Source organism: Myotis myotis, unplaced genomic scaffold (genome assembly GCF_014108235.1).
Source record: "Myotis myotis isolate mMyoMyo1 unplaced genomic scaffold, mMyoMyo1.p scaffold_m19_p_19, whole genome shotgun sequence".
In the NCBI taxonomy this organism is placed as follows: Eukaryota; Metazoa; Chordata; class Mammalia; order Chiroptera; family Vespertilionidae; genus Myotis; species Myotis myotis.
Window position 1 is genome coordinate 37482264 of NW_023416323.1, and position 6000 is coordinate 37488263.

General features: G+C 63.4%; 1 protein-coding gene across 1 annotated transcript in view; it reads right to left on the minus strand.

Moving 5' to 3' along the window:
- Positions 1-5705, minus strand: part of CPNE2 (copine 2) — a 37849-nt gene extending 32144 nt beyond the window's left edge. Inside the window, exon 1 of the mRNA XM_036345812.1 lies at positions 5474-5705. The gene's annotated coding sequence lies outside the window, so the exon portion shown is untranslated. The remainder of the gene's footprint in view (positions 1-5473) is intronic.
- Positions 5706-6000: the final 295 nt, after the last annotated feature.

Genomic DNA, 6000 nt, shown 5'->3' on the forward strand with positions numbered 1-6000 from the left:
CTTGTGCTGAAAGGTTTTAGCATTTACCTGGTCCCACCTTCCAGCCACATACTGATGCCAGCCACAGTCCCATCACCCCAACCTCCCACAGCCCTGGTTCTCTGGGGGAGGGGTGCACCCCAAGCTGCTCATACTCCCTGGGCCTCCCCGCGTACCTAATGCTGCCGGCTCCTGCCAGTCAGGCGCAGCCCCCAGAGAACAGGCGGGTGCTCTCATCAAGGTGGGGGGCGGCATCTCGACTCCAATCACCGCTCCACCTTCGCTGAGGCACTGGCTGCTGCTCAGAAGACACCGCGATCCCGACAGGCAGCCGGGCCATTATGGGGATAAATATAGACACAGCCGCACGCACGGGAGGAGGCTGTGGCAGGGATGGCCCCATGCCCCCTGAGGCCCCGGCTTCCACCAGACCACACCCAGGGGGAGGCTCTTCTCTGGATCCCCCTTCTAAGCACCAAGCTCTGCCTCTGGGGGTGGGGGTCCCCGAGGCGCTGGGTTCAGACCTGCTTCTGCCACAGCCTTCCCGTCCAGCCTCACAGCCTCGGCTCCTTCACCTCCCGCTTCCCAGGAAACACCACGGGGAAGGGCATGGATGTGCTCTGGGATTCAGAGAGTACTTCAGGGACCTTGGGGTGGGGCGGGCCTGGCCAGGCTCGGAGGGTGGACCAGCTAATGGATGGAGGGCATGGTGACCGTGACCATGGGCCACAGCCTGGCTTCATTCAAAGGGGGCTCTGGGGCAGCCTCAGACTGGGGACTGGGGCACAGCCCTGTGGCTCCACCCTATGGTGCCCCCGGCCCCCAGGGGACTACCATGGGGAGACCTAGGGGACAGGGGCTCCCAGCGCTGTGAGAACTCCCGCAAGTCCCTCCGCAAGCCCCTTCCCCTCTCTGTGCCTGGTCCCCTGCCTGTCAAGGGCTTGGGCTCCTTCCAGCCCTGGGGACTCTAACACAGGGACCTTGGCGTGGGGCGGGCCTGGCTCCCAGCCCCAGGTCCTGCCCAACGTCTCGGGGTGAATGAGGCCTGAGAGTTGTCTGTGCTCGCCCAGTGCCTGAATCCCCTCCGCGTTCCCCGAACCCGAAGCCTCTGCTCGCATCCCCCGCAGATGGGATCTCCTGCCTTTTGTTAATGGCTCCTGGCAGCGAGCTGGCTTTCACGCCAGCCACCCACAAACAGCCTGCTACGCTGAAAAGCACCCGCCCGCCCCGTCTCACCCAGTGAGCAGGGGTCACTCTTGCACCCCAGGCAAGAGGCCCACACCCGGGGACCCAGGCCCTCCTTGGCAAGTCCTTCTGCCCAAGGACATCGCCATCTGCTCTCCAGCTCCTGGGCTCCCTGCAACCCGGCAGATGGGCCCTGTGAGTATCGCCCCATTTTACAGGTCAGAGAACTGAGGCACAGAGAGGTGATGCCATACCTGCCCATTAGGGGCTGAATGTGTCCCCCCCACAAAAGGATATGTTGGGATCCTAACCCCCAGGACCTCAGAATGTGGTCCTATTTGGAAGTGGGGGCGGTGCAGATGTAACTGGTTAAGATGAGGTCACCCTGGAGGAGGGTGTGTCCCTAATCCCATGTGACTGGCGTCCTTAGGGAAGGACAGCGTGAGACACGGAGGGAAGGCAGCTGGGAGAAGGAGGCTGGGGGTGGGGTGACGCGGCCACCAGGTAAGGGATGCCTGCAGCTACCAGAAGAGCAAGGAAGTACCTTCTCCTAGGGCAGGGGTGGGCAAACTTTTTGACTCGAGGGTCACAATGGATTCTTAAACTGGACCGGAGGGCCGGAACAAAAGCATGGATGGAGTGTTTGTGTGAACTAATATAAATTCAAAGTAAACATCATTACATAAAAGGGTACGGTCTTTTTTTTTTTTTTTTTTTTAGTTTTATTCACTTCAAACGGGCCAGATCCGGCCCGCGGGCCGTAGTTTGCCCACGGCTGGGTTAGACCCTCCAGGTGGTGGTGCTTTGTTAGGGCAGCTCTGGCAGCGTCATTCAACTAGTCTGAGGCAAACCAGACACCAGGCAGCTTGGCGCCCTTCCCTCGCACACTGCTCCCCTCCCAGGGGCCACGGGGTGTGACTCAGAAAGCCTGCTGGGGCCCAGCAGGAGGGGGGCTGGACAGCATCACCTGCTGGGAGCTGAGTACCCCTCCTGTGCTGGGACAGCCAGGGCACAGCGGGCAGGCCCCATGCCCAAGAGCCCCGAAAGAGGCAGAGCTGGGCTGTGGGGAGAATGGGGTCCTGGGATACACTGAGCATGTTCCCATCCCAGGGCCTTTACATGTGCTGTTTCCTCTCCCTCATTCATTCATTCACTCATTCATTCATTCACTCATATCCGCTGCTGGGCAGCAGGTGAGCTGAGATACAGCCATGAAGGAGAGACCAATGCCACAGCTGAACGTCCCAGCTTCAATGTCACTGTCTCCCCCTCAAGAGGCCCCCCTGACCCTCAGGCACCCCTGCCCATCGCAGTGACTTCACTCCCCTTCGTTCTCCTTATGGCATTTCCCCCAGCGGCAGCTTGCCTCCTGCTTGTCCGCCCTGTCTCCACACTCCACGCGGAGCTCCGTGGTTGCCCTCTCAGCACAGTCCCCGGCCCAGAGAAGCTGCTCGATTATTTGATGAGTGACAACCAACGACCGCACCATTTGTGAGGGTGGGACAAGATCGACACCTTCTCCAGTGGCTGCTCCCCAGCTCCCAAGAACCCCCCCTCCCTGTGTCCAGCAGGGGGCTGCGCAGGAGTGGGGGGCTGGACTCCTGAAAAGATTGCCCCTGACTCGGCAGCCCCTGTAAGGGAGGGAGGAGACCCCAGGGAGACCTGCATCAGGCAGATGGGACCCTGGGGCCTCCAGTAGGGGACCTTACCTGGCGACAACAAGGCTCCCTGCTCTGCAGGAGGGAGGGAATTCTCAGAGGACTTCGATGTGCTCACTCCTTTCAGCCCAGAGAGGCCGCCCCGAGGAGGGGAAATGGGAGCCCTCGACTGAACGACCACACCCCCTCCCCGTGGGCATCTCTGGGCATCTCCCCATGGTGGCACCTTCCCACTCTGCCTCTGCCCCTGGCACAGCCCCAAGTCGAACATCTGGATCCCAAAGTGCCTCACTCCAGGGAGGAGGTGGGCGAGGGAGGAGCGGAGAAAACCCCAGAAGGAATCCGAAATGCAGTCAGTTACCCACCTCGGGCGCACTCACATCCCCATGAATACGACACCGGCGGCCAATGGTTACTGAGCGCTTGCTCATGGTGGACCAGTCCCAGCGCCGGCCTATGAGCCCCGCCCGTGCCATAGAATTCCATCCTCGCACCTCCCGGTAGAGTATTGTTCTCACGACTTTACGGCATAGAAACTGACGCTCTCCCCGGACCCTCTTCTTATGACCCTGAGTTTTGTTTCGTTTTAAATATTTTAAGTTGATTTTTAGAGAGAGAGGAAGGGAGAGAGACGAGAGATAGAAACGCCGATGAGAGGGGAGCATCATTCATTGATTGGCTGCTTCCTGCACGACCGCCACCCGGGCAGGTGCCCTGGCCGGAAATCCAACTGGTGACCTCTTGGTTCCTGGGTCGACGCTCAACCATTGAGCCACACCAGCTGGGCTCTGACCCCGAGTTCCCTGGAAACCCCACCAGAGACACCGGCTTCATGAAGCGCACCCCACTTTGCAGGACACCTGCCCCCCCACGCCCCTGGTTCCAGCTCCCAGCAGCCCTGTAAACTGACTGTCATACTCTGCTTCGTTTTACAGATGGCAACCCGCCCCCCAGCCCAAGGCACACAGACAGGAAGTGGCAGCGGCTGAGAAGGACCCTGTGTCCACACTTAGCCCCAGGTTCTTTGCACGAAGAAATTTGCCTGGGTAACCCCTCCCGCTCCGGCCAGTATGTCGCCTGCCCACCGGGGGCGGTGCCAGGCTCACGGGATCACTGGGCCCCCTGCCAGAGGGACTGCAATAAAGCCTCCGCGTCCTGTTGGCTGCAGCCTCCTGGCGCAGGCCTGGACCATGCGCCCATTTCACAGATGAGGACCGGGACTCGGAGGGGAGGAGGGTCTGCATGGGGGGCAGCACTGCTGGGTGCGTGTTCAGACCCAGGTCTCCCAAAGCTCCCCAGCAGGGCTGGCCACACAGGCTGCAGCCTGGAAGGTTACAGCTCCTCCCCCCAGTGACTGAAGTTGTGGGTGCCCCAAGAACCAGAAAAAGCCCCCCTCCACCCGTGACAGCCCACAACCCTAGGCAAGCAAAAACTAAGCTAAGTGCATGCCCAGCCGTGGTGGCTCAGTGGTTGAGCATCAACCTATAAGCCAGGAGGTCATGATTCCATTCCCGGTCAGGGCATGTGATTCCATTCCCGGTCAGGGCACATGCCCGGTTTGCCGGCTCAGTACCCAGCGGGGGGCCTGCAGGAGCTGGAGGTAGCTGGATCCATGATTCTCTCTCATTATAGATGTTTCTATCTCTCTCCCTCTCCCTTCCTCTCTGAAATCAATAAAAACATATTTTAAAAAAAAGACTAAGTACAGATAAAACAAAAGGCCTCTCATATCTCTGCCCTTGTCACTACCCCCAATACATAACAGGGCTGGGGGGGGGGCAGGGGGTGTCACAGGCAGCAAGAGGAACCCCAAATGGCTACCAGAGCCCTGGGTTCCAGGGCCACCTGAGACCCTGGGCAAATCACACCCTCCTTGGACGGAGACCCTTCCCCAAAGCGGGTTGTGGAATGGGGTGGGAGGTGGCGGCTGGAGGCCGGCTGGGAAGAGAAGGGAAGAGGGAAGACTCCTCTGTGCTTGGAGGCAGCGCTGCCATGGGAGCGGGTAACAGGAAGGAAGAAAGAGCATTTCTCCATCTCTCTTCACCACCCCCTCCCCCCCCAACACACAGGTGTCAGACAGCTTTGGCGAAAAAACTAGTTTGCAAACACACTCGACTTCTAGGAAGCTGTCAGCTCCACTCCCTCTCCGCTCCCCCTTCGGGGCTGGGAACTGGCTCTCGGGGCAGCTCCCTGGGGTGCGGGTGGGTGGGGGTGTTGGGGGCGGGCTGGGGGGGGGGGGAGAGGGGCCGCGCCAGGCAAGAGCCAGCCCGACCTCAAGTCTTCGGCGACGGCGACGGGGACTCCACTGCTGGACGCCCCCAGGCCCTCGGGAAGGTTAGGAGGGACCCTAAGACGGCGGGGCTCTGACCCCCGAGGGCGCACCCCACCTCCGGCCCCGCCGGGCCCCGCCCCCCAGGCCGCCCCCTGCCCTCGGCGGAGCGAGTGAAGCCGGAGCGCCCCCGAGTGGCCGGGTCGGAGCTGAGTCACCCCAGAGCCGGAGTCCGGGTGCGCGCGGGTGGCGGGGCTCGGGGTACCGCCGGCCCCCGAGGCGGAACCCAGCTTCCTCCCCACCCGCCCGAAGCCGAGCCCCAAGGCCGAACTTGAGCTCTGGCCGGGCGCCCCGCCCGCCCCGCCCGCCCGGCCCCACTCACCGCGGGTCCCGGGGCGCCGCCGCCCTCACTGCGCGGCCGCCGCTGCCCGCGCTCCCGGGCGCCGGGGCATCGCCGGCTCCGCTGCTCGGCCGGGCCCGCGGGCGCCGGACGGCTCAGGGCGCTGCCCGCGCGGCCGTGGCCAGCTCCGTGCGCTCCCGCCGCTCGGGGTCCGGTCCTTCCCCGGGCCCGGGCGGGCGACAGCCGTGGCTCGGGCTCCGCCCCCGGCCGAGGGGCGGGTGTGGGGAGGGAAGCGGGGAGGCGAGGCGGGCGCTTCCTGGAGGGTGAGCGCTCCCAACGGGCGTGGCGGGGACACTGTCCCGCCCGCGGCGGGCGCGCCCTGGCCCTCGGGGCTCTCCGCGCCGCGGGGCCCGAAGGTTCGAGGCCGGAATCCGGGGTCCGATGGCGCCTGGCAGGGAATCCGGGGTCCGATGGCGCCAGGCTGGGGCTCCGCGGACCCGAACGCCGCTGCTCTGCACCCTCCCGAGGCCGCGGGCGCCCCGAGTTCGGAACGCCGTGCGCTCAGGGCG